The 25,332-nt window shown below is 55.8% G+C and overlaps 1 protein-coding gene across 5 annotated transcripts in view; it reads left to right on the forward strand.

Moving 5' to 3' along the window:
• The first annotated feature begins 760 nt into the window (after window positions 1-760).
• The window catches only part of ARHGEF10L (Rho guanine nucleotide exchange factor 10 like), a 136,239-nt gene continuing 111,667 nt past the window's right edge, over window positions 761-25,332 (forward strand). For 2 of the 5 annotated variants that reach the window (XM_032863568.1, XM_032863569.1), the window contains exon 1: window positions 9,797-10,068. The gene's annotated coding sequence lies outside the window, so the exon portion shown is untranslated. Of the gene's footprint in view, window positions 883-9,796; window positions 10,069-25,332 lie in introns of those variants that run through there. The other 3 variants (XM_032863570.1, XM_032863571.1, XM_032863567.1) reach the window with 2 other exon arrangements.

The following is a 25,332-nucleotide window of genomic DNA, read 5'->3' on the forward strand; positions in this document are numbered from 1 at the left end:
ACCTGATAACTGTAATTCATTGCATCATATCCGGGGGCCCTCTCTGGGATGCTGGGAGGGAGTAACTAAGGGTTTGGCCGCTTCGGGGGGCTGGAAGGGAGGCGAGGGCTAGGATCTCTGATCCACCACGTCCTTGCTTGGCGAGCTTTGGCCGGTTGCTCACAGCTCTGAGCCTCAGTGTTCTCATCAGGAAGGTGGGGCTAATCGGAGGGGTTGTTGCCCTTCAGGAGCCTGATCTCAAAGTACCCCCGCGCCCCCCGCAGCGCCCCCAAAGGCTGCGGTCACCCGAACCCGGGTGGGGGCGCACAGCTCCCCCTCCCCCCATGGGAATCTCTCCCCCTCCCCGGGAAGCCCTGGCAAACTCCTGGAAGTGAGGGAGGAGCAGAAGCGGCCGCCGTGTGCGCGGGACCTTCCCGCGGGAGACCGGGCGGCGGGACGGCGCGGGGCGCGGGAGGGAGCCGACGCTGGTGGTGAAGGAGCTGGGGGCGGAGGCGGGGGCGCTGCCCCGCCCCGCCCCCGCGGGCCTCGGTTTCCCCACCTGCGCAGCTAGCGGCCGGCCGGGCGGGGCTCCCCGTGCGGGCCCGGCCGCCAGGGGTTAAGCGGTGACTTCAGCCGCGGCGAGCGGGGACCGGGCGGGCGGGGGCGGCGCCGCGTCGCGCCGTGCGCGGCGGCGGGACCAGGCCGCTCGGAAGCGGCGGGCGCACTCCCGGCCGGGCCGCGACCTCGCGGGAGGCGCGCGCGCGGCGGCGGCGGCTGGGGTGCGGGGCTGGGGCCGCCCGGCCCTGGGCGCCCGGGGCCGCCGGGGCAGCTGACGCGCGGAGCGGCCGCCGGCGCTTTGTGAGCGGCGCGGACAACAAAGGCGAGGCCGGGCGGCGGGAGCCGGTGAGTGCGGCCGGCCGGGCGCGGGGGGCCGGGCGGGGGGTGGGGGCACTGCGCGAGGCGGCCGTGGGGGCCGCGAGCGGGCGTCGCCGAGGCCCCGGGGTCCCCACCGCCCCGCGTCGGCGGGGGATGGGGGGCCCTCGGCTCGTCCCTGCTGGCTGGCGGAGGGTCTCTGGGCTCCCCCGTGCTCCGGAGTCCCGGGTGTGCTTCTGGGTGTGCGAGTCCCGAACCCCGGGCCTTCCCCATGGCCCTGGTGTGAATGTGTGTCCCCAGGAGCGGCGTCTTCTGTGTCCCTTCGTCCCGGATCCTGCGTGGCGTGGTTATGTCCCTGGGTGTGTGAGAGGCCCCCGAACCTGGGTCTTCTGTCGGTGTGTGTCTCTCCTTGTGTCATTTGAGTTGTATGAATGTGTGTACGTCTTGCGTGTGTGTGTGTGTGTGTGTGCGCTCCTTCCCCCACCCCAGTCTCTGTGTCCCTTGGGTGCCCCTTCCCTCAGCATGACTCCTGACTGCTCTTTGTGCATGAGTGTGTGTGCGCGCGAGAGAGGGAGAGAGAGAGACAGACACCCGGCGCCTCGCTGTCCAGGCCATTCACCAGGCCTTCAGGTCCTGCTGCCAGTGTGGTCTGCCTCTCCCTGTGCTGACCTTGGGGTCCCCTGGAGTACATGGAGTCGGGGGATGCTCCCGTCACCTCTGTTCCGGGCTGGCCTCTCTGGCCCTGAACCCTTGCCCAGAGGTAGAACAGGGTCAGCCTCACAAATGAGGGAGTGTGGGAGGAGAGGGTGCCCCGGTCAGCTGGAAGGCCATGGCTGCAGAATGAGGTCAGGCCTGGACACTCCTTGAGGCAGGGGAGTGTGTCTGGGGTGGGCGCCCTGCTGAGAATGAAGACTAGCTTCCAGGCCTCCAGGGGTGGTGTCTGAGGGGGAGTCCCCAGGCCTGATGTAGGAAGAGTGTGGGGTTGGTACTTCCTCTTTCTCCCAGGGTGGGGGGGGGGTCCTGGGGCAGGGGTCAGGAATCTCCTTTTCACTTCAATAACCTGAGGACCCCGTCTCGGGCCACAGCAGGGAGGTGGTGGGGGTGGGCTGTACTTTCCATTGGCTCTGGAGTGGAGACATCATCTCAGAGTCCTTGGCCTTCCCCAGGGACTCAAGTGGGGGAAGGCATGGCCTGCCTGCCTGGAGCCCCATCTGTTCTCCGCGGATGCTGGGGAGAGAGGACAGGCTGTGTAGCCTCATTTAATTGCTCAGCCCTTCCCTGCAGGCCCCACCCGAATGGCCACCAGCTGCAGCATCCATCCATCCACGCGCCCCAGCACAGCCTCCCCTCCGACCCTGTGTCCCGGCCTCAGGCATAGACTAGAAAGGAGGGCACAGTCTGGACATCTCCAGGCTCCCTAGGACTGTGGGTTGGGGGCTATCCTTCTCCTTCCTCAGGGTCTCAGAGTGGCTTGTGAGGCTCTGCTTTGTATCTGTGTCTCTCGCTCTGTTCCATTGAGCTTACCTTCCCGGGGTCCCCTGCCCCTTCCTCTTCTGCCAGAGAACCTTCCCCGTGCTCGTTCCTCTCTCCACTAAGTTGGCCCCATCCTTCACTTCTCCATTCCTCACCCAGGAGGCTCTTCTCTGGTCAGCCAGGTTGGCTCAAGAATTCTTGTTCATGGGGCGCCTGGCTGGCTCAGTCGGTAAAGCACGTGACTCTTGATTTCAGGGTTGTGAGTTCGAGCCCCACGTGGGGCATGGAGCCTACTTAAAAAAAAGAAAAAGAATTCTCAATCAAGATTCTCTTAGAGCCCTCATTCCAGTGGGGGTGGCTTGTTTATATCCCTCAGAGGATGGTAAGCCTTTGGGAACAGGGCCCATGTCTGTTCTTGATCACCAGCCTAGAACAGTGCCTGACATATAGTAGGTACTCAATAAATAGTCACCAATTGAGTGGCTATGGGTGACCAATGGCTCTTAAATCGTGCTGTTTCCGGTTTCTCTTTGGGGGAGACTAGGGAGGAGGAAAGCTAGTGAACTCCTTGGGGCCGAGGTTCCAGGTTAGTGTAAAGGGAAGGAGGCCTACTGTATATTAGATAAACTCTAGATTAATTAGCAGATATTTTATATTTGGTAAGCGCCAGGTGCTGGGCTAGCTCCTTCACCAATGCAGTCTCTTAAAACAGGAGCATAGCAGAATATAATCTTCTTAGATCAAGTTTGAAAAGATAAAGTAGGTCAGAGTATATACATGTATAATATAAACACATGTTCTAAGAAATATATATATAAATATGTAAACATATAAATATTTAAATAAGTATAAATATATTAATATTTATATAAAAATATATTAATATATAGTATATATATATCTATAAACTTATATTAAATATATAAAAATATATATGTATATAAAATGGTATACTGTTCTTTTACATCTACTAGCTCTCTGTTTCAATGGCAGGGCTGATAATTAGGTAGGGAAGAAGGGTTTGTACCCATTTTACAGATGAAGAGGTGAAACATAACACTTAAGTGACTGCCCGAGGTCACAGTTAGTTCCTGGAGCTCTCAAGCCTCAGTCTCCCTCAATGCCCAGCCCTCCTTTCTTCTGCGAGCTTACCTTCAGGGCCTTTGTATTCTTGTCACCTGCTTCACAGGGGTGAGTGAGCCACTTTCCATACCCCTTGAAAGGGGGTAGGGGTGGGGTTGGGGGGAGGGGGAGACACAATGCAGTGGGCCGGTGTTTTCTTTCCATCCCACTGTGCTTCCTGGGCCCCAGCTCAGCTTCTTTGCCTTGGTAGAGGGCATCAAAGCCGCCTTCCTTTGGGGTCCTGTTTCCCAGAGTGACCTATCCTCGCAGAGCCTGTGCAGGGCCCCAACCACGGATATCCTGGAGCCAGTTCATACTGAAGCACGAGAGCTGATTGCTCAATTTTTAGGAATTTTTATGAGCTGGCCGTTAAACAGCCAGTATAAAAATTTGTACTATATAAGCTTATAATTAAAGAAATTATGCTAAGAACAAGGGTAATCTATACTCAAAATATAGTACTTTCTAGTTATTTCACTGTATTTTACTATTGCCTATGTTTTTGTGGTTTAGATGCATATACATTATATGCAGGTATATACATCTGTATGTGTACACATGTATATGTGTGCAGATTTGCGTGTATATGTATAGACTGTGCACACAGCTGTGCTCTTGCATGTCTTCAGCTCTGTGTTTACTGATATCACCTGAGTAGCTTGAAACTGGCCATAGGAAGAGGATTTACACTACAGAAATTGGTATACTGCAAGTCAGAGGTATTTTCTCCGAACGAGAGCAAATTGTTAATTCTTTTTTTTTATTATTTTTAAATTTTTTTATTATTATTATTTTTTAATTTATTTGACAGAGATCACAAGTAAGCAGAGAGGCAGGCAGAGAGAGAGGGGGAAGCAGGCTCCCTGCAGAGCAGAGCGCCCAATGCCAGGCTCGATCCCACCCTGGGACCATGACCTGAGCCAAAGGCAGAGGCTTTAACCCACTGAGCCACCCAGGCATCCCCTTCTTTTGTTTTTTGTTTTTATTTATTTATTTATTTATTTGACAGAGATCACAAGTAGGCAGAGAGATTGGCAGAGAGAGAGGGGGAAGCAGGCTCCCTGCTGAGCAGAGAGCCTGATGTGGGGCTCTATCCCAGGACTCTGAGACCATGACCCGAGCCAAAGGCAGTGGCTTAACCCACTGAGCCTCCCAGGCACCCCTCCTTCTTTTGTTTTTTTTAAAAGATTTCATTTGTTTATTTGACAGAGAGAGACAGGGAGAGAGGGAACACAAGCAGGGGAAGTGGGAGAGGGAGAAGCAGGCCTCCTGCTGAGCAGGGAGCACGATGTGGGGCTGGATCCCAGGACCCTGGGATCATGACCTGAGCCGAAGGCAGATGCTTAATGACTGACAGCGCCCCCCACACCCCACCCCCTGCAACTGTTAAATATTTACCAGTGTACCAAGGGGATCCAGCAGTGAGTGACTTGGGCACAGCCCTTGCCTGAGGCTTGCATTCTGGTGTGACCCCTCCTTAGGGCTAGTTTAGGGTCCTCACGGGTACAAAATGAGAGGGGCAGCCACTGGGCTGGCCTCCTATTGTTGTAGGGGTCACAAATTGCTCTCAAACGAACTCTACACTCCAGAAAACGAGTTGTTATATTACAGTGTGTCCAGCGGGGGTCGGGGGGGATGGGATGAGGATAAGGCTCAGTTAATTGGGGGTCCGGCTTTGCCATTAATTGGATAACCACACTCAAGGAGACCCAGACATTTGGGAGGCAAAGTGGCAGTGGTGCCCGAGGACCATGGACAAGTCAAACACTCATGGGTGGTGAAGATGTGATGTCCAGGACACACACTAGGGTGACTAGAGCTGTTTGGGCCTAGCTTAGACAATAGCAGGCGTGACCCATCCCTGTGGGTTCAGGGACAGTGTGAGAGGCGGAGTCAGACTCTTGGAAGGACAGGGTTATGAGAGCTCTGGATGGGAGATGGACATGGGCACACTTACCTGCCATGAAGGCATGAGCCGTGAATAGAGGGAGAATGGGGTGGGGAGAGGGGAAGGATCTGGATAGAAGGAACAGCATGTGCAAAGGCTCAGAGATATAGCTATTGGGAGATCAGCCAGGCTCCGGTGTCAGGTGAGCCCGAAGTCTGCAGGGCTGTGGCAGAGCATGTGGCAGGGCTGTGGTGAAGCCTGAGGTCAGAGGGCAACACGTCCTCTGGGAACTGGCAAAGGGACCCTGCCAAGGCAGGCCTGCCAGGGGCATCATACTCCGTGGATCTCCAGCCCCTGCAAAGCTTTAAAGTCTCTCAGTAGCTTCTTGGGGCGCTCAGCGGGTTAAGCCTCTGCATTTGGCTCAGGTCATGATCTCAGGGTCCTGGGATTGAGCCCTGAATCAGGCCCTCTGCTCTGTGGGGAGCCTGCTTCCCTCTCTCTCTGCCTGCCTCTCTGCCTATTTGTGATCCATGTCTGTCAAATAAATAAATTAAAAAAAAAATCTTAAAAAAAAAAAAAAAGTTTCTCAGTAGCTTCTTCTTATCCCCGAAGCTTGCTGCTGCCCCTGCCTGGTATCTGTGGCTTGTGGAGCCTTTGGAAAGATTTTCATTTTGATATCAGGCCAGATAAAGGAGAATCAAGAAGGTGAGTCTGCTGCCCTCCCCCCCAGCTTCGATAATACCAGAAAAGCCAAAGATGAAAGTGACTGATCTTTAGGTTACCCGGTATTTCTTGTTGCTTCTGCTGCTTCTAACCTTGAGATAGGCATTGACTGAGAGCTTGTTTGTTCAAAGACAACCCCTGTTTATGCCTATACGTGCCAGGCGTTGTTCATTCATGCATCTGTTCATTTAATCCCCATACCGATCCCGCACTTGGGTACTGTGAGCCCACCTTACAGATGGGGAAACTGAATCTTAGGTTGCTTGACTTTCCCAAGGACACAGTGTAAGTGGCAGGATTGGAGCCGGGTCAGGCCCTGAGATCCCTCTACGATGGATTTCCTCCTCTATGCTGTTTTCTTCTTCCTTCTGAGGAGAGCAGGGAGAGAATGCGCCGCAGGTCTGCGATCCCAGCACACTTTACTAGACTTTATTTGAAGTTACTGTGTGTTTTTTAACCCATGTAGCTGGGTTCATCACCCTGTGGCATCAGGTCAGGGCTTAGAGTAGACCCATCGGCCCAGATGGGTGCCCTAGGCCTGATGTCAGGAAGGAGCTAAATGGTAAAGGCTTACATTTACGGAGAGAGCTCCTAGGTACAGGTGGGCAGGCCTGTGGCTCACGGGAGCTTGTCTGGTCCTCAGCCAGGCTGCTGGGTGGGTTGTAACATCTCCATTTTGCTCCCAGGGAGATGGAGGCCTAGGGCCAGGCAGCTGTGAGGGGTGGAAGCAGCCAGAGTTCACCTCGTTCTCTCCAGCCCAGAGCGCCAGCTCTCACCCGTGTGTCCGTTGTCCGGGGCCCGGCCTGGCTGTGCCTTTGACATGTGGTGCCCACATGCTGTGGGAAATAGGGCAGCCGAGCTGACCACTTGGCCAGAAGCATGGGCTGTTCCCACCTCTCGGCGAGAGCTTGGTGCTGAGCCCCTGCCAGGGGATTTATCTTCCCACGGACCTTTCCGTCGAGTGGGTGGTCTTGACCGAGCCCCACCTTCCACTTCTTTGCAGGTAGACCCCCGAGTCCGGGGCAGAGCAGGTGGTTGGGGGAGCCCGTCCCGGGACGGTGTGGAGGACCCTGGGCGAGGTGGCCTTTCTGGCTCTGGCTCCCTCCTCCTCCTGGAGAGCCTGGCCTCCCCGTGGAACTCCCCCTTCTAGTGGCTGCCTGATTGGTATGCGCCCCTGAGCTCCAGCCATTAGCACACAAGGCGGGGACCAGCTCCCAATACTTCCCTCTCTTCATTGTTTGAAGTGGGCAGACTTGGAAGGAGCTTTAAAAATGCGGGCTTTTTATTCAATTTCCCTAGAAAAACAATGATTTAAATTAAATAGACTAGTAACAGTCTCTGGAAATGGAAGAAAAATATTCCTGATCCCAGACATTACCCAGAGCCTTTGAATGTCTTTTAAAGTATGGGTTTGTTTTACTTGAAATTATGCATATATTGCGTGACCAGTGAGGAGAACTTGGAAAATACAGAAGAAAATTAAGCTCACCCTTTCTTCCGCCACCCGCAGACAGCCCCTCTCAACACTGTGGTGTGTGCGGTTCATTTTTCCCGTGACTGCTTTGCTTGTTTGGCGGGCCCCGGGTTTTACAAGGCCAGGCCCATGTTGGGCGTTGGGGATAGATGGAGACGTGGCCCCTGCTGTACCTCTTCCCACGCCAGACCTTGGGCAACCCATTTGGCCCCTCTTTGTTCCGACTTGCTCATCTGCAAGATGGGGGTGACCTGGCAGATGTGTCCCAGGGTGGGTCGATGTAGCAAGGGTGCAGGCAGCCTGCCCAGGATAGCCCCTGGCCCCACAAAGAGCTTAGCAGTGCTGGCTGCTGCTCCGGTGGGGACCAGGCAGTAGCCTGGCCCTTGTGGACCTTTCGAGGTGGGGAGGAGACAGATCCCAAACCAGTCAAACAAATGAATGAAATGACCGCATGTCATGGGATAAGTCCAATGAAGGGAGCAAGATGATGCGATGTGATGGGAGTAGAGTAACCGGGGTGTCGGGTTGGTGGTGGAGGTGGTGTGCATGGGGGAGGTGGTGTGCAGAATTTGTTAGCTGGAGGTGGTCCCGGGGTGCTTCTCTGAAGAGATATACTTAAGCTGAGACTGAATGACAAAGCACTGAGGGGAAAGAATTCTAGGCAGGGGTATGGCAAATGCAAAGGCCCTGTGGCCAGGATGGCCTGTTTAAGCAGCAGAAATCCCAGAGCCTGCAGTGGGCAAGGGAATGAAGGTGGTGTTAAGAAGGCAAGCAGGTAGGATGGTTAATCTAGATGCCACGGGAAGCTGTTGGAAGTTTGTGTTCCTCATTTCACATAGAGACCTTTATTAAGGAGATACAAATCCAAGATTCCAGCTGTTAATAACTCTCTTAGGAAATTTACCTTTTCCCACGTAACTTATTCAAAAACAATTTACTGGGTGCCTATTCCATGGAAGCACTTGAGTATTTGCCGTGGGCTGAGGGACAGTCACAAAGCTCAGCGAGAGGAAGCCTGGCCCGCAGGTAGCCCGCAGTGCCCGCATGCCATCTGGCTGACCCAGCATGACCCACCGGACCCTTGTAGACTGATATGGGCGGGGTGCTCTGGCTGCAGGGGGGAGAACTAGACGCCTGGGCTGGGGTGGGCTGGGCCCGGAGGAAGTTGAGGGGTGTTTGGAGTTGGAGAACGGTGGCTGGATTTGGGTGATCAGAGAGAGCTTGGCTGGAATTCCCGGTAGGTGGTTCCCAGTCGCTGAAGGAATAAGAGGAATGGAGTATGTTCTAGAATCTCCTATGAGTGTGTGGGTGGGTGGTGGTGTCGGGAAGTAAGATAGTTAAGAGAGGATGGGGAGCATGGGATTTTGAGAGTGAAAGACTCCAGTCAAGGACAGGTTCATGTGAAGAGACTGCTTAGAAGTTTGAGTGGGGGGCCCCTGGGCTGAGATGTGGGCTGGGGCACCATTAGCACGTAGTGGGGGCAAGTGGGAGCACCCAGAGGGAAGGTGTGTGGAGAGGTCTGGTCGTATGGATGGAGGGGAGCTGGGAGGAGAAGGGAGAGTGGGGTGTCTGGGAAGCGGATATGGCAGACCGTCTTGGAAAAGGGCTCTTGGTCGACAGGGCTGCTGGTCACTGAGAATCCACGAGAGATGAGACAGAAAGTGGCTACTGGCTTTGGCCACATGGAGGCAGCTCAGGCCTTCTGTAAGAGCGGTTTTGGGGGAGTAACAGGGCGGGAATCCCAAGTGGCAGTGGCCCGAGGGCACAGAAGACAAGGAAGATGAGCGCGCGTATGTATTGATGGAAAGGTGGGACAGTGCCTAACCCAGGCCTGGGGGCTCCAAGGGGTGTCCCAGGGAAGTGTCTGAACCTTGCAGCCAAGAGGCATTTTGGGGAGGCTTCTGGGCATGAACAAAGGCTGGGATGAGCGTTTAGTAGGGCCCTGTCCTGCCAGGCAGGGGCCTCTGGAAGTCACAGCTGGGTTGCTCTGTGTCTCTCACTAGGCCTTTGCCCTTTATCTTGAGCGCCATAGGGGGCCAGTCAAGTGTTTCAGGCTAGGGAGGGACCCAGAACTTTTTGTTCTGGGTGGAGCCTGGGTTGGAAGGGACGAGAGACATCAGGGAGATCTGTAGAAGCCGTCACAGGCTCTGTGATTCCTAGATCATTCTGTGAACCCTGGTGTTTCTTTCTTTCCTTTTTTTTTTTTAAAGATTTGATTTTTAAGTAATCTCTACACCCGATATGGAACTTAAACTCATGACCCCGAGATCAAGAGTTTCATGCGGGAGGAGACAGAAAGTGGCCACTGGCTTTTGCCTAAACTCCTGACTCCGAGATGGAGAGCCAGCCAGGCGCCCCAACCCTGCTGCTGCTTTAGTGCTTCCCAAACTCTGCTCATCTCTCCTTTCTACAAAGATTCCTGAGGCTCAGAGAGGTTAAGCAACTTGCCTGAGGTCACACAGCATAACAGGGCATCCGGACTGGGGGACTGGTCCCCTGAGTGAAACAACCAGAGTCTCCAGGGTGGAAACAGGTGGTGAGTAACCCCTGGGAGGGCCTCACTGGGGGTCCGGTTATAGGTCACCATCTACATTTCCCCTTGTGCCTGTGGATGTTGTCCTCTTGTGGTCTCTGGGAAGGAGGAGCCGGGCCGTTGCTGGGGACCGGGAGTTGGCCTTGGGAGCCCGAGCCCCATGGGCTGTTTGAGCAGTTTCCTGGGGGCTGGGGTCTTCCCCAGTAAGTGGTTGGAAGACCCTCTGGGGCTGGGCCAGGTCACGTGGGGTCAGTGACGGAGGTGGTCTCCCTGCTGGGAGGGCAGAGGCCTCATCGTTGGGGGGCACCAGGAGCGATGGGGAGCCATTAGCAGAGCCCTGCCCCTTGTGAGCCCCAACACTCTGGGCAGGTGTCTGGCTTCCCTGGGGTCTTGGTTACCTCAGCCGTGAGGCAGGGATGGTATTAAAAGTGACTGTGAAGGTTACAAACAATAACCAGGGTTTGCTGAGGCCCCGGAGTATGCTGGGCGCCACGTATTAACCTTTCGGTTCTTTGTGGCGGTCTTGTGAGGTGTGCATAGTTCTTAGCTTCATCTTATAGATGAAGTGGCTGAGGAACAGAGAGGGCAAGCAATTTGCCCCAAACCACACAGCTAGCAAATGGCAGAACTTGAACCCCGATCCACCTGACTCCTGAGCCGTCCGTGGAAACCCCTCTTGTCCCTGTCAGACTCTGTTCAGCCGAGCCCTTCCTTGGCACATCACCTGAGAGAATCTTTTGGGGGCTCCCGCATTCTGTCCATCCCACTCTGGGGCGCCCAATCTAGTCTGATCCCTTGTTTCATCACGAAGCCTTGGAGCTCCAGTGGCTGAAGCGCCTTGTTCACCATGTCACAGCTACTTGTGGCAGACTTGGGATGAGAACCCCAGCATCCCGGGCCCCTTAGCCTGCCACTCTTTTTACTACCCCAGGGCCTGACGAAGATCACCCGGCCGGGAGCCGGGCATCCACCTCTTCCTCAAACCAGCCAGGAGAGCTTGGGCAACATTTCACCCCATCCCTGACTTCTCCCTGAGCCTTGATTTCCTCTTCTGCTAAATGGACAGGTTGAGAACCTGCAGTCTCTACCGGTTCTCATAATCCATGACTCTAAGATCTCAGGTTTCTAGGAATCCATGAGTCAGACATTTGCCACTTTTCCTACTTCCTGTCTGTTGCCCAGGGAACCAGGGGAGATTGAATTGAAGAAACAACTCAGAGAGCCCGATCGAGAGCTGCTTATGATCCATGCGTTGATGGAGCACTGGTGTGTGCCCAGCAGGGAGGCGGATACCATTGGCTGTGCTACAGCAGCGAGGTGCAGAGAGGCTGGCGAAATTTCTAGAGGGTCCAGGGACAGAATTTCCTGTGTATGAGGTGGTGCTGAGGGTATGTGTGTGGGGTACTTCCTCCTCCATGTGCTCTCACGTGGAGCTCTCTGCAAAACCATCTCTCTGGGGCTCCAGATGGGAAAATCCACCCCGTCCATCCATGCTTGAGAAATGGCTGTGAGGGGCCCACTTGGAAATGCAAAATGGCTGTGGAGACCCTTGAAGGGACAGTGGCAGGGAGAGCAAAGAGTGCTTCATCCACCATTGGCCAGAGCTCAGCCCTGCCTGGCAGCACGCCCGGAGAGTGGCCTCTGCTGTTTACACAGAAAGGGACTTGGGACCAGGGAGAGGTTGTGGCCAGTGGGGAGGGAAACAGGAGCTGAGGTAGGACAACGAAGTCAGAGACTCATTTAGAGCTGGAAGGGTCTTCTGAGATCATGTAGTCCAGGCTCCTAATTTTGTATTTGGAGACATCTCAGTCTGCAGACGGGCTGTGACTTGCCTCAGGTCTCACAGCCAGTGGCAGCAGACCCAGGAACAGAAGAGGATTCGAGAAGCTGGATCATTAACCCCAACTTCTGGCTGCTCTCATGGTCATGACTTCCTGCCAGGTTCTGCCCACCCACTCTCCCTCCCATCAGAACAAACACAACACTAGTAATTATTGAAAAGGAATCATCTCGCTGAACCCTGAGCATGTTGGTCTCTGGAGTGGACTCAGGGGGCGGGCTCTCTTGCTCAAATCCTACTGCTCCTTTCTTCTGGCCCTGTGACATTGAGCAAGACATGATCCTCCTCTTCTTGCTTCATGTGTATCATGATTAAGCAGATTCTGAAATTACAGGACTTCTCAGTGCCTTTAACATGTTGAGTATTGTTAATCTTCAGGAGGGAGGATTTCTACTCTTGTTTTTCCATAGTCTTGGACCACTGAACACTTTTTTTTTTTTTTTGTGAACCCCTATTAACATCTTTCCGGACATAGGTGTTCCCTTGAATATGCAGATTAAGAAACCTTGATGGTAGTTCATCAGGACTGTTTTAAACTTTTATACTCAGACCCTGTGGACTAATAGTGGTGTTTTGGGATGACATCCCCACCGATCTGTGACAGCCAACTCTTCTGGAACCCACCCTGTCTCCCTGGGCTCCACAGAACCATTGCCCTCCAAGCATGAGTTACCTCATCACTGTTGGTGGTAGAAGCAGCAGGAGGTTTCCATGATTGGAGCCACCTTGACTTCCTGGGGCAGATCAACGGGCTGAGATGTCCTGGGCCGGCAGCCTGTGCCCTGTGGAGGCTCTTCCCAGGGACCCTGGCTCACCTGGGAGCAGGTACAGAGGATGCCAGGGAGGAGCAGAGCCCGCGCTGCAGACCAGGGCAGCCTGGGACCATGAGCCTGGGACACGGCCACCTGGCTTCTGTCCCGGCTCTGGCGTTCACCTTTTATGACCTTGGGCAAGACACAGCCCTCTGTGGGCCTCGGTTTCCTCATCTGTAAGATGAGAGGCGGGGCTTAGTGATCTGTTGGTTCCTCTCAAGGCTGATGTTCTGAGAAATGGGCACATTTGGTACTTTCGGTCTCCTCCTGTAGCTTGTTGGGTTTCTCAGTGTCACTGAAGATGTTCTGTCCGAACTTGCCTTTCTCGGAAGGTGAGGTGTGTGTGTGGAGGTGCGCGTCAGGTGATCTTAGCACCCTGGGGAACCCATGAGCCGGTGATTCTCATATAGCTGTGTACTGTAGGCTTGCCTGGACAGCCTGCTAGGAATGCGGATTCTTGGGCCTCACCCCAAGAGACTCTAAATTTGTAGTTTGGGCCGGACCTTAAAATCTACATTTTTTAAAAAATAAGGGTTTAGTTATTTATTTTAGAGAGAGAGAGTGTGTGCATGTGAGCATGGTGGGGAGGGGCAGAGGAAGAGAGAGAATCTCAAGCAGACTCCATGCTGAGCGTGGAGCCCCACGTGGGGCTTGATCTCACGACCCTGAGAACATGACCTGAGCTGAAACCAAGAGTCAGGTGCTCAACTGACTGTACCACCCAGGCGCCCCAAAATCTACATTTTTAAAAAAGCCTCCTCATTCAAGTGGTTCTCAAGTCTGGAGTTCAAGGGCCACACTTTGAAAAAGGCTGTTAGGCTCTCTTTGAACCAAACAATGCTTAGAAGAATGGCCCGCTGGGGTTGGTGGTGGCTTTGTCTGGTCCTGCACAGAGACATCCTCATCTGCAGGCACAGCCTTCTTTAGCTGGTGACCTCTCTTCCCTGTAAGCTAGGGTTTCCCAAAACTGGCTGGTTTCTGGAATTGCCAGGAAGCTTTAGAACAAAATATGAATTCTTGAGTCACCCTTAGAGATTCTTGGAACCAGTTAGATCTCAGCTGGGACCCAGAAATCTCTATGTTTTAAGACTCCCTAGGTCTTTCGTGTGTCTATTTGTCATTCATTCAACAAGTATGTGTCAAGGCTTGCCATGGCCCAGCCCAGGGGAGGGTGTTGAGGACATAATTGTTAGGACAGTTGCAGTCTTGGACATTATGTCATCTGTTCTGCAACCTGGTGAAGGAGATACACAGTGATTACACGGGGATGCTTGGCCAGGTTGGGGAAACATGTCTAGAAAATGGTTGGGTTGGACAAAGTACCTGGGGCAAGGCTGGGATTCCTGGGTAGTTTAGCTCCAGTAATTTCCAGATTGGAGTAGGGCCCTGAGCCCAGTGTCCTCTGGTCACTACTTGTGGACTCCTGTCATTAGTTCACCACTTACTCATTTATTTATCCATCCACCCACCCATCCACCCATCTACACATTTACTCATCTACTCACCTATCCATCCATCAACCCACCCACCCATCCATCCATCTTCCATCCACCCATTTATCCATCATCCATCCACCCATTTATCCATCATTCACGCCCCATCCACCCACCCATTTATTCATCATGCTCCCATCCAAACCCACCCATCCACCCATCATCTGCCATCCACTCATTAACTTGCCCACTTACCCATCTACCCATTAACCCGCTGATCCACCCACCCACCCAATCATTTATCCATCCATCCATCATCTCTCGAATCTCTATCATGTGCTGAGTACCATGCTGGGTACTGGAGGGACCGAAATGAAAGGCATTACTTCTGCCCTCAAGGAACTCTCAGTCTGGTGGGGGGTCAGAAAACAAAGCAAATGATTCCAATCCAGTGTCAGGTGCTCAGATGGGCAAGTGGCCAGCTCATTCAGTGGGCATCATGAAAAATGTCCTCAGAGTAACTTTGTTAAGGCTCAAAATGAAGGTGGCAGTGTCCCAGGCAGATGAGGTGGGGCACAGCTTCCCAAGGGCCTTGCCCTTGGGAAGGCAGGTGGTCACGGCTGGTGGGGGAGCCTCTTCTGCTCCTAGAGCTCAGGCTGTCTCTTGTTTTCCATGCCTGTTTCCCTGTGAGGCCTGGCCCTCAGTAGGTGCTCAGCAAACGTTTGTCGTTGGTCAGTGGGGAGGTCTGTACCATGCTGAGGAGTTTGTCACCAGGGGGCTGTAGACCGAGTGCGGGCAGGGGAATGACACCCTCCTGTGGGCTCCTCCTACTGGGTGGGGGGAAGGGGGAGGGGGACTGAGGGGCCTCCCCGGCTTTCACCCCTCCTTGGCCTCCTCAGCCTTTAGCCTTTTCCTCGTGCAGGTCAGAGCACCTGCACTCTGCCACCTTGGCGAGCCCACGGCAGCTTTCCATCAGGTCTCTCCTGCAGCTCAGGGCTCTGCCTCTGTTTGGGGGTGCTGGTGAGAGGACCACGTAATATTGGGGGTGGTGAGAGTATGAGTAGATGCCATGACAGCTAAGAGACTTGGCTTCTGATCAGAGCGAAATCTGATCCCCACTTTTGCCTCTTATTCCCTGGGTGTCCCGTGTGGCCCCGTGTTTCAGTGTTTCCCAACCTGTCCAGTGGGGGTAGGACAGCCTCTCCCTCCTGTGGTTCTTGGGCTGATTTGGGAAGTTGTCGCTGTCGCACACACAGCGCTTAGAACAGTGCCTGGCGTGCAGGGAGCCTCTGACGGGCGTGAACTGACACATGGGGCTCTGGGGGCCGTCTTGCTGGGTGGCCTGGGTGGCTGGCTCTTTATTCTTCCTGCAGCCGGAAGGCCTGGTTGGAATCCCACCTCTACCTCTGACTAACCGCAGAGATCTGCGAGCGGACTCGGGCTGTGAGCTCAGGTTTCTCACCTGTGAAACGGGGCTTGACGCCCCTTGGTGTCACTGGCTGGAGCGTTGAGTCTGACAGCCCGTTCCCTGCCTTGGACTTATTATTGAAATCAGAAAACCGAGGTCTAGACAGGTAGAGCGAAATCTCCATTTGATGGTTGTGGTGTAGACAGCTACTTCTCCAGCCCACAGACTCGGGGGGCGAGTCTCATGTTTGTCAGGCCACCTCTCTTGGCCCTGGCCTTCCCCTTGGCATAGCCTCCTTGGTTCCTGGGATCATCCTGCGACTGGGGCTCTGCGTCTTCCGAATGGGGGGTTGTGGGGCAGAGGGTTGCATCTGGTCTGCAGGGGGTCCTGGGGGGCAGGGAAGGTCTGTCCTTCCCGAGCCAGGCTGGATCTGGGTTCCCTGGAGAGACTGGCTTGGCACCGTGCCTCCCACCTCATGATCCAGCTTCGTTTGAGTTCTCAGGGCTGAGTGACTCAGTCATGCTGACGCACCCAGGAGATTTGGGTCTCTAGCAGGTAAATATTAGCTGTACAAATCCAGGTCTGAATGTCGATCTCTGGGGCTGGCTGCTTGGGGGCCTGCCAGGTTCTGAGTTTCCCCCGAGCTGCTGGCCGGGAGAAGCCCTCCAGAAGAAGGAAGGGCACCTGCTCTAAGCCAGGCGGCAGCGTTCGAGTGCCATTACCGTCCAGTGGTCTGGGGCTGCCCTGTTTTACAGTGAGGAGGGAACTGAGGCACAGAGCAGGCAGGAGGCCTGCTCCGCTTCACGCAGCTGATGGGATGGGCCTGGGGTTGGCACTGGGAGGGTCTGCCTGCGAAGCCCATGCTTCCCGCCATCCCCGGTTTCTTCCTGCTGTTAGGACCACCCCAGGTGCTGAGGGGCGCCCTCTGGCTCCTCTGAAGCTGGCTCTCAGATTCCCTTTTTGCGAAGTGGGGACAGGTGGTTTGGGGTCCCTGGCAGGCGGGACCAAGCCCAGGACACCTGAGTGCAGGGGTGCTGTGGGCATGCAGGGAGCTCCCTCTGCTCAAGGTGTGTGAGGCTCTGCTGGGGCCTGGGCTGGGGTTTGGGAGTCTCCTGCTGGCCAACCAAGCAAGGTTTCCCTTGAAGACCGGGTATGAGGCCCTGTGGGGACACTGAGGGCCCCGCCCCAGTTTTTATCCTCTTGGTACTGTCACACGAGCAAGAATGAGAACACAGATTTGGGACTTCAGACCCTGGGTTGGAATCCCGTGTCTTACTAGCTGTGTGATCTCAGGCAGGCCGTTGCCTGCTTTGGTCAGAGGCTCCTTCGGAAAGATGGGAATCGTAACTCCTGTTTCACAGGGCCATTGTGAGGATGGCGGGAGATGGTATGGGCCAAGCCGCGAGCACATAACATAGCAGGTGCTCAGTGAGCCCCTTGCATGGGGGTCTTCTGAGGCCTCAAGGGTGAGCGGAAGCTGCGACCCCTCCCCGTGATGCTGGGAGCCAGGAGCAGGATGGGGATGGTTCTGTGGGCAGCAGCAGATGGGGCAGAAGGGGGCACCTGCTCCACAGTGGGGGTGCAGTGTGCGGGCTAAGACTGGCTGGAGAGAGAGGGAGATGTTGGCTTTCCCCTTGTTCTCCACCCCCTGCCCCGTCCCACTGAGGCCCATCAGGCAGAGGGAGCCTCAGTGTGGCCCTTGGCTGTTTTCACAACCGGGGAAAATCAGAACCCAGGGAGAGGAGGTGATTGGCTCTGTGTGGGTGGGAGTTGGTGGTGGGACCAGGCTGACCCCCGGCCCAAGGCCCACCCGATGCTGGTGTTGCGCTGCGTCCTCAGCTGCCTGGAGCAAGTTCCTGGGGCTGGTCCCCGGGGCTCTCGGGCTCCCTGCCTCTCTGGCCTGCCCCTGAGCCAGCTGTGAACAGAATATTCTGTGTCATATGGTTCACTAGATTGGCCCTTCCTCTGCCAGGAGACTTTTTGTTTTATTTTCTTTTACTTTTCCCTAATAAGGTCTCATGTGGCTCTCTTATCTGTCCTTTCTTGGGGCCTGGAAGGCCTGTGACTTGGCCCTGGGGAGGCTGTCCCAGCAGAGCCCTGCTGACAGTGGCTGGGCTGCACGGGCCTAAGTACGAGAAAGCTCAAAGGGAGGCTGAGCGGAGGCATCAGAGCTGTGCAGACCTGGCTGGCCTGGTCTCCAGCTGTGTGACCTTGGGCAAGTCACCTTGCCTCTCTGAGCCTCCGTTTTCTTACTCAGTTCAATCCAAGTAGCACTTAGTAAGGCCTGTTAGATGCTAGGTTATGGTACTAGATGTTTCAGACTCAGCCATTGGCCTCTGGGCTTGAGGCCTGAAGAGTAAGCGGGGGACTCATGTGGGGACCTGGATCTGGACCTCGAAGCATCAGAGATCTCCTGAAAAGGCACGTGAAACAACACACAGGGCTCCAGATTTGAATGGGACCTAAGGAGTGGTAGTGCGTGAGAGTAGAGGCTGGGATTTCGGGTGAATTACTGCCAGGTCGATTTCATGCTCGCTAGCAGGAAAGCGGGACACTATTTCTAGAGAAACAGAGTTGATTTTCTGCGTACGTTGCTGACATGAGTCAGTGTCCCTGGTTGTCACCGAGGCTGACTTGTTCCCACATATGCCCCGAACTTTGCAAGAAGGAAATGCTGCCCTGGGTGATATTCTAGAGTCGTCCATCCCCGGCATACGGTGGGCACCCAAGAGGTGTTTCTGGAACTAGTGGCACCAGAAACACATCCTAGTGGGGGTGTGATTGATGTGGGGAAGGAGGGTCGGCTCACATAAGAGGGTGTTCTATGTAGGAGGGAGGAGCCTTGTTCTGAGCGACACCAGAGAACAGAATAAGAACAGGTTTTAGACCCTTGTCATGCGGGACAAAGGAAGACCCAAATGTGAGAGTGTGGTGGGGGACGGTGACTGAGGCCCAGGGTAGGGGCAGGTGCGTATGGAATACCCAGTCTGTTCCAGGCATGGTGCTAGCTGGGTTCAGTGAGCCCCATCAGGGCAAGGGGACTTTTCCTTGTTTGTCCACTGATGTCTCCCAAACACCCAGAACACTGCTGGGCTCGTGCAGGTGCTACATGAACGTGGCTTGAACGAATGAATGAGTGTGTTGCTTAATCGGATCTCAGCAGCGTCATCACATCCAGTTTGCAGATGGATAAACTGAGGCCTAGGGAGGTCAGGACACACATCTGCTCCAGCCGCTCACGGGGGGAGTCAGGATTTGGGGTCTAGGCTGCTGGATTTCAAAGTCCGTGCTCTGAGTCACCCCCTTGTCAGGGTCACCCGAAAGGGATCTTGTGCTTGCTGACAGGTTGCCTTTCACTCTCAGTGACCCCTCCCTTGAGAGCGATGGAGTGTGGGAAAATACAGAATGCTCGAAGCAGAAACAGTAGTGGGTTAAGGCCGTGGGCCCTGGGGGTAACTGTGGCCATGAGCTCCTGCTTGGACCGGTGGGCGCTCGTTCAAGGAACTGGGTTAGGAGGGGATGTGAGGCCACCAGCCCTGGGGCCCTTTCAGGCCTGGACTGAGGTTATGGTCATCCTCAGCCACAGTGCAGGGTCGGAGGGCATTGGCTCAAGCAGTAGCAGGCACATGGCTGTGCCCTCCCTGGCTGGCACAGCAGGGCTTGGATCTTAGGCCGCTCCTGCCTGGGGGCCTTCTCTTGGGTGGTAGCCAGATGGGCCTGGGTGAACCCAGACGTTCATAGGAATATGTCCCTTCCCTCAGCCGCTGGGTGGATCCAGACAAGAATGCCCAGTGGACTTAACACGTTTGCCTTGGGATGCTCTGGGAGCCCAGGGCTGGGACCCAGACAGAGGGGGCTCCTTGCTGGGGCTCTCTTGGTGGGCAGTGCAGCTAGATCCCTCTCCGGAGGCCCTGGGTCAGAGCACTTAGTCTGCTAGCCCCCCCAGTTCTCCTCCTCCTCCTCTCCCATGGGCTCCCCGGGGTCCCTGTGGCCCCGTCTGCTTACCTGGGGCTTGTCCTAGGCAGCCCAGAAGCCCAGCAGACTGGCAGCTGGCCGGTGGCTGAGGAATGAGGGAGCTCTAAGGCACGGCCCCATTGCCAGCGGGCCTGGGTTCAGATCCCAGCCCTCCCATCACTCACCATGTGGCCTTGGGCAACCTTCTTACCATCTCCGCGCCTGTTTCCTGATCTGTAAATGAGGATGATCGTCACAGTGCCTCTCTCTGCGGGTTGTTGTAAAGACGAAGTAATGAGAGGAGTGAAGAGCTTGGGCTAGCTCTGGGCCTCCCGTGAGCGGTTAGTAAATGGGAGGTGTCGGGATGCTGACCTTGGCGCTCCTTGGTGGCATTGGGCAGCCCAAGGAGCTGTCGCCTTTTGTCTGTGCCCAGGGCCTGGGCCCTGGACTCCACCTGTATGAAACTGCTTGGGGTGGGTGAGTGAGTGTCTGGGCCTGGTTGCTGGGGAGAGAGGAGCAAGCCCTTGATTCCCGCGGGAGGCCCCCTTCCTACCTTCTTCCCTCCTTCTCTCCTGCTCAGATGCGCTCATCGCCATGTGTCCCATTGCTTTTGTTCACTGAGGAGCATTAATCGATGGATAGGCACCCCCTTCCCCATCTATGTTCAGGCCCCTCTCAGGAGTTCCTGCAGCCCCCCAGACTCTCCCCCCAACCCCAGCAGCTCTGCCTGTGTTTCCTAGTGGTCCCTGCTCCGTTCTCCTCCGCCCGCAAGACCGTGAGCTCCACAGAGCAGGCACTGATGAGTAAGCGTTGAGGTTTGGGCTATGACCGTGCGCTAGACTGGGCTTGGGGGCACATCGGGGAGTGGGGCACAGTCCCTGGCCTCTGCGAGCTCCTAGTCTGGTTGTTGCTTTATTAAGGCCTAGGCGGCTGCTCGGTGCCAACAGCGGTGCCTTGTGTCCAGGGAGGAGAGGCATCTGCTGTGAGAGGTCATAGTCTGCCCTGTGCCTCCCTCCACCTCTCCCTCTGACCCCAGCATCTATGTTCCAGAGGCCGGGCCAGGTGGTGGGAACCCAGAGAGAAGCCGTTTGTGGTCTCTGTCCCCTCAGCCTGGTGGGGAAGAGCCGCAGAGTCCTGGTACCATAGCAAAATGCAGCGTCTTTAGGCTTGTAGTCTGCATTATCTGCCATGGAGACCAGTGACAACTCTGGTCTTTGTGTCCCTGTGACTAATGACGGCTGCATTAGCAGGCCAGTATCTGCCCTAGATCCTCTAAGGACTTGACCAGGTGCCCTGAAACTGGGGGCCTCTGCTTTGGTACTGTTGGTCCTGAGCCAGGTAATTCTGTGCCCTGGAGGAGGTCCAGCTGTGCCCTGGCCGCTACCTGTCAGGTACCAGTAGCACCCCCCTCCTCTGCTGAGCTGCGACAAGCAGAATGTCCCCAGATATGGCCAGAATTCCCCGGGGGGGACAAAAGTCACCCCCAGTTGAGAAGCTGCCTTAGATGGATCCATCAGAAGAACCGCCTGATTCCAGGTGGGATGGAAATTTTGAAATCCAACACCACCGCCCCCACAAAAAAAATCAAAAGAGGAAAGAAGTGCCCCCAACATCCTGTATTCCTTGGCTGGACACATGATCTGGTTTGGCACAAAGTGCACACATCCGCGGGGAGGTGGGAGGGCCCTTGTGGCTGGAGCAGCTTGGTGCCCTCGCCCAGGCCACCCAGCCCAGGGCCTCTGGCAGAAGCCACGCCATCCTCACCAGGTCTGGGTGGCTGTGATGTCGGGCAGGTCACCAGATGACCACGTGGAGGACACGGGACCTGTGTCGGTCCTGGGAGAGGAGAGTCAGAATGGGTGGCTATACCCTGAAACTTCTTCCTCACCTCACAGTATCTTGGTTTGTGGTGATGCGTGGGTTTGTAAAGTGTGGTACGTGCCTCCTTGCAGCACTATGGGCTTCGGGAGGCCAGGAACCAGCCGGTCTTGCCCATCAGCAAATCTCCAGAAATTTCCACGGTGCCTGGCGTACAGAAGGCTCAGTAAATATTTGTGGCATGATTAAGGGGTGCTTTTGGATAGCAGAGGGATCCAGAGACATGAAGCCTGGCTTTTCTGTCCCCCACCCCCCGCCCTTGAACGCTATTGATCTCCAAGATTCCCAGAGCGAGGGGGTGGGGCCCGGAGACCTCCTCTCTAACACCAATGGTACACGGGTAGGTGTGTGACCTCCACCACTCGATTCCGGTGCGCACCCTGATTTGGAAAGAGAGGGCAGGGCGTCCCTGTCCTCTGACCAACACCCGGGCCACTCAGACAAGCCTTGGGTGAGCCTGGCAAAGCCTCGGTCTTGGCAAGGAGTGGCAAGCTGTCCCTGTGTGCGTCTGTCCCTCTGGCCAGCAGTGAGCACCTGCGTGGTTCGAGCTGCAAGCAGGAACCAGAGCCGGGGTCCCATTTCCCCAGGCCCGCTCTCCTTCCGTAGGTCACTTGAAGATATTCCTGACACTGTGACAAGGGGCAGCCCTGGGCAGGCTGGGGTCACTGTAAGTTATGGCCTGGACGGGGACTGTTGTCCCTGAATTTAGCAGAATATATCTGAGATGCAGCGCGTGAAAGCAGGCGTCCGGATGCTTGCCTCTCTCCGCAGCGCTGAGCCCAGCCCGGGAGCGGTCCCCAAAGGGTCTCTCTCAGCCAGTCCCGAGGCCCCGCCTCCGCCTGACCAGGGATTTGGATTCGTATTTGGGGAATTGGAAAGTCTCTCTGGCAACGCTCACCGACTTTTGGTTGTTTCCACGTTTCACACCAACTAAGGGAACTTTGTATGGCTGTCGGGTTTGGGGATCCTCCCCTTTTCTGACTTTGACCCCATTTCCTGGAATCTTCACTTGAAAAGCATCGGGAAGCGGGTGGAGGCTGGGCGGGGAGGCTTCTACAGCTGTGTGTCCGCCTCAGGGTCAGGCGGGGGCGGCAGGCTGTCCCGGGGCATGTCACTGGGCACCCTTTGCCCTCCGTGGGGGCTGCTGCACCGTCAGACACTGCAGGAGAGGCTGTCCCCTCCCTCCCCCAACAAGCCTTGCTTGCATGGACCTCATCTCCACTGGGGCCCCGTCCTTGTGGGCCAGGTCTGCTGTCCCTGTTGAAGGAGGTCGTTGTGCATTAATTCACTCAACAAACATTTCTTGGGCACCTACTGTGTTCCAGCCGCTCAGTGAAGCACTTGTGGGCACCGTTATCTCATTTAATCCTTATAACAACCCTCTGTGGTGGGATTTTTCCTGCTGAAGAGGGGGCCAGGGACCAGAGCAGGGGAATCAGTCTCACTGTCACAGCGAGTAAGTGGAGAGTCGGGACCCCCCCAGGTTTGATCCCAGGTGTCACGCTCCTCAAAACAATACCTGGGGCACGACGGTGGCAAAAGGGGCACCTGAGGACCCCCACCTGCCTCTACAGGGCCAGGGACTGCTTTAGAGCAATGGCAGTCCTAAGTATCGCAGGGCCCCCCATTCCCCCCGGGCAGGTGGCTGCCTCTCTGGGAGCTGGATGGAGGCGGGGTGGGCTCACCGCTCAGGGCTCCCCTCGTGGTTCCAGCCAAGGGCAGGCACACTGAGAGGAGGGAGTTTGGGAATTTTTTGTAGGGCAGGGCTGGGGGCCGTATTGGAGTCACCTGTTCCAAAGAGCCCTGTTACTGTCTTGGTGAGCACGGGTTTGGATCTTGTTTGAGTTGGTAATGAAGGAGGACCGGAGCTTGGAAACAGCTCCCTGTTTGGGTCAGCATCCCGGGGCGGATTCCAGCCCAGGTCAGCGGGATTCAGGGCAAAGCCATTTCGTGGTTGACACCGTCCCCCAGTCTCCCTGCCCCCCCACATGCCCAGTCCAATTTCTCTGCTCCCTTCCCACAGCCCCAGGCAGCTCCTCCTCTCAGGTGTGGAGTTAAATGCAAGGGGTGGGCTGGACCTCCTGATCTGCGGAGGGAGGGGCAGCCTGGCACCAGGGAAAGACCCAGACGCACCTTGGATCCAATCAAGGCACTTCTGGACTTTGGACAAATTGCTCTACTTTCCTTCCTTCCTTCCTTCCTTCCTTCCTTCAAGATTTTATTTATTCAGTTGACAGAGACACAGCAAGAGAGGGAGCACAAGCAGGGGGAGTGGGAGAGGGAGAGGGAGAGGGAAGCCCGATGTGGGGTTCCATCTGGGATCATGACCTGAGCTGAAGGCAGATGCTTAATGACTGAACCACCCAGGCACCCCCCGCTCTACTTTTCTGAGCCTCGGTTTCCTCATCTCTATAATGGGGCTGATCCTGTCCCCTTGTAGGATGGCCCGCCCCCTCGTGGGATGGCCCGCTCCCTGGTGGGGCTGGTGGGAAGACACAAATTTCTGACGCCCCCTCGCAGGTGGGGAGAACAGAGAGCAGCTGGAAGAGGCACATTGCTAGGGGGGCGGGGTGGGGTGGGGGAACATTAGGACTGAAGTGCTGGTTGCTTTGAGAGCTCAGCCGGAGCTATGCTGGGCTGTGCGGTGGAGGCCTCCGTGTCCCCTGGGACCTGTGCACGGCTTGTGTTTCCGGAGGGCCTTGGATGCTGCCTGGCCAGCTCACCCTGCCTCGGTCGGGTGGGCTGAGTATTTTTAGCTCTGACTTTGCCGAGGTTTTTTCTGCCCAGACCTCTCTTGTGGGACACAACAGACGGCGCCCTCCCTGAGAGAGACAGAGCTTAGGCCTGAAGAAAGGGACTTGGAGCCAGACTGGATCCTAGTGGGCTTTGAAAGGGAGGCCTTCTCCGCTCCCCGTGGCCAGCCAGCCTGGGCAGCGGCACTGGCCTCACCTTCTGCGGCCCCAGCTGGAAGCTGCCTGCCCTTCCTTGGAAAGCTGAGCGCGTGCCCGGGTTGCTCACCTGCCTGCGTGGGCAAAACTCGTGTGTGCACCTGCCTGCCAGAGTGGCCGAGGGGGGCGGCCCTTGGGGCCCCGGGGTCCTGTCCCTCTCCTGGCTACATGCTTCCAATTCATCAGAACAAGAACGTGGTCGTTTTGGGACTGAGTTTTTAAAAATAGTCCCAGTCCTCCCTCCAGCTCTGCCCCACCCCTCCCTGATCACACCCTGGCGTTGGCCCCAGACCTCTTCCCACACTGGTTTTGGGGAACCGCCTCCTGCCCGGCTTGGCAGGGGATCTGTTTGTGAAGCTCTCCTGGGAGGAGTGGTCCTGGCCACAGGCTGATTTCAGAGAGGAGGAGGCACAGACCCAGGAGTGGGGACCCCACGGGCCTCAGCCACCTTCTCCCCACTCCCCTGCCCACCCCCAGTAGCAGTGGTGGGACTGAGCCCAGGGCCGGTGTGGGACCAGGGATCCCTTCATTCACTCAGCAGGTGTGTGTTGAGGGCTGCTGTTTGCCAGGCACCGTCCCAGGGCTGTGGAGAGAGCAGTGAAGAAAATGCTTAGGCTCCCACCTTGGTCGAGTGCACATTCTAGTGGGAGGAAGCTGTTAGAAACAGCTGAAATGTTCAGGAGTCCACAGGCGTTAAATGCTAAGAAGACAGGGCAGTGGTGTGATGGGGATGTGTGTGTACTATTTCAAAGAGGATGGATGGGGAAGGCCTGTCTTTGAGCAGAGCTCTGAAGCAGCTGACTGAGCCATCCATGAGTATGTCTGGGGGAAGAGGATTCCAGGCAGAGCAAGTGCAAAGGCCCTGAGGTAGGGGCATGTGTGGGTGTGTGAGGAGCTGCACCATAGTTGTCGTGACTGGGGTAGAGATGCTGTATGGGGAGAGGTAGGATCTCCAGTCTGGGAGGTAGTGGGAACCACACCGTGTAGAGCCTTA

This window comes from Lontra canadensis, unplaced genomic scaffold, assembly GCF_010015895.1.
Source record: "Lontra canadensis isolate GAN:19392208 unplaced genomic scaffold, GSC_riverotter_1.0 scaffold25, whole genome shotgun sequence".
NCBI lineage: Eukaryota > Metazoa > Chordata > Mammalia > Carnivora > Mustelidae > Lontra > Lontra canadensis.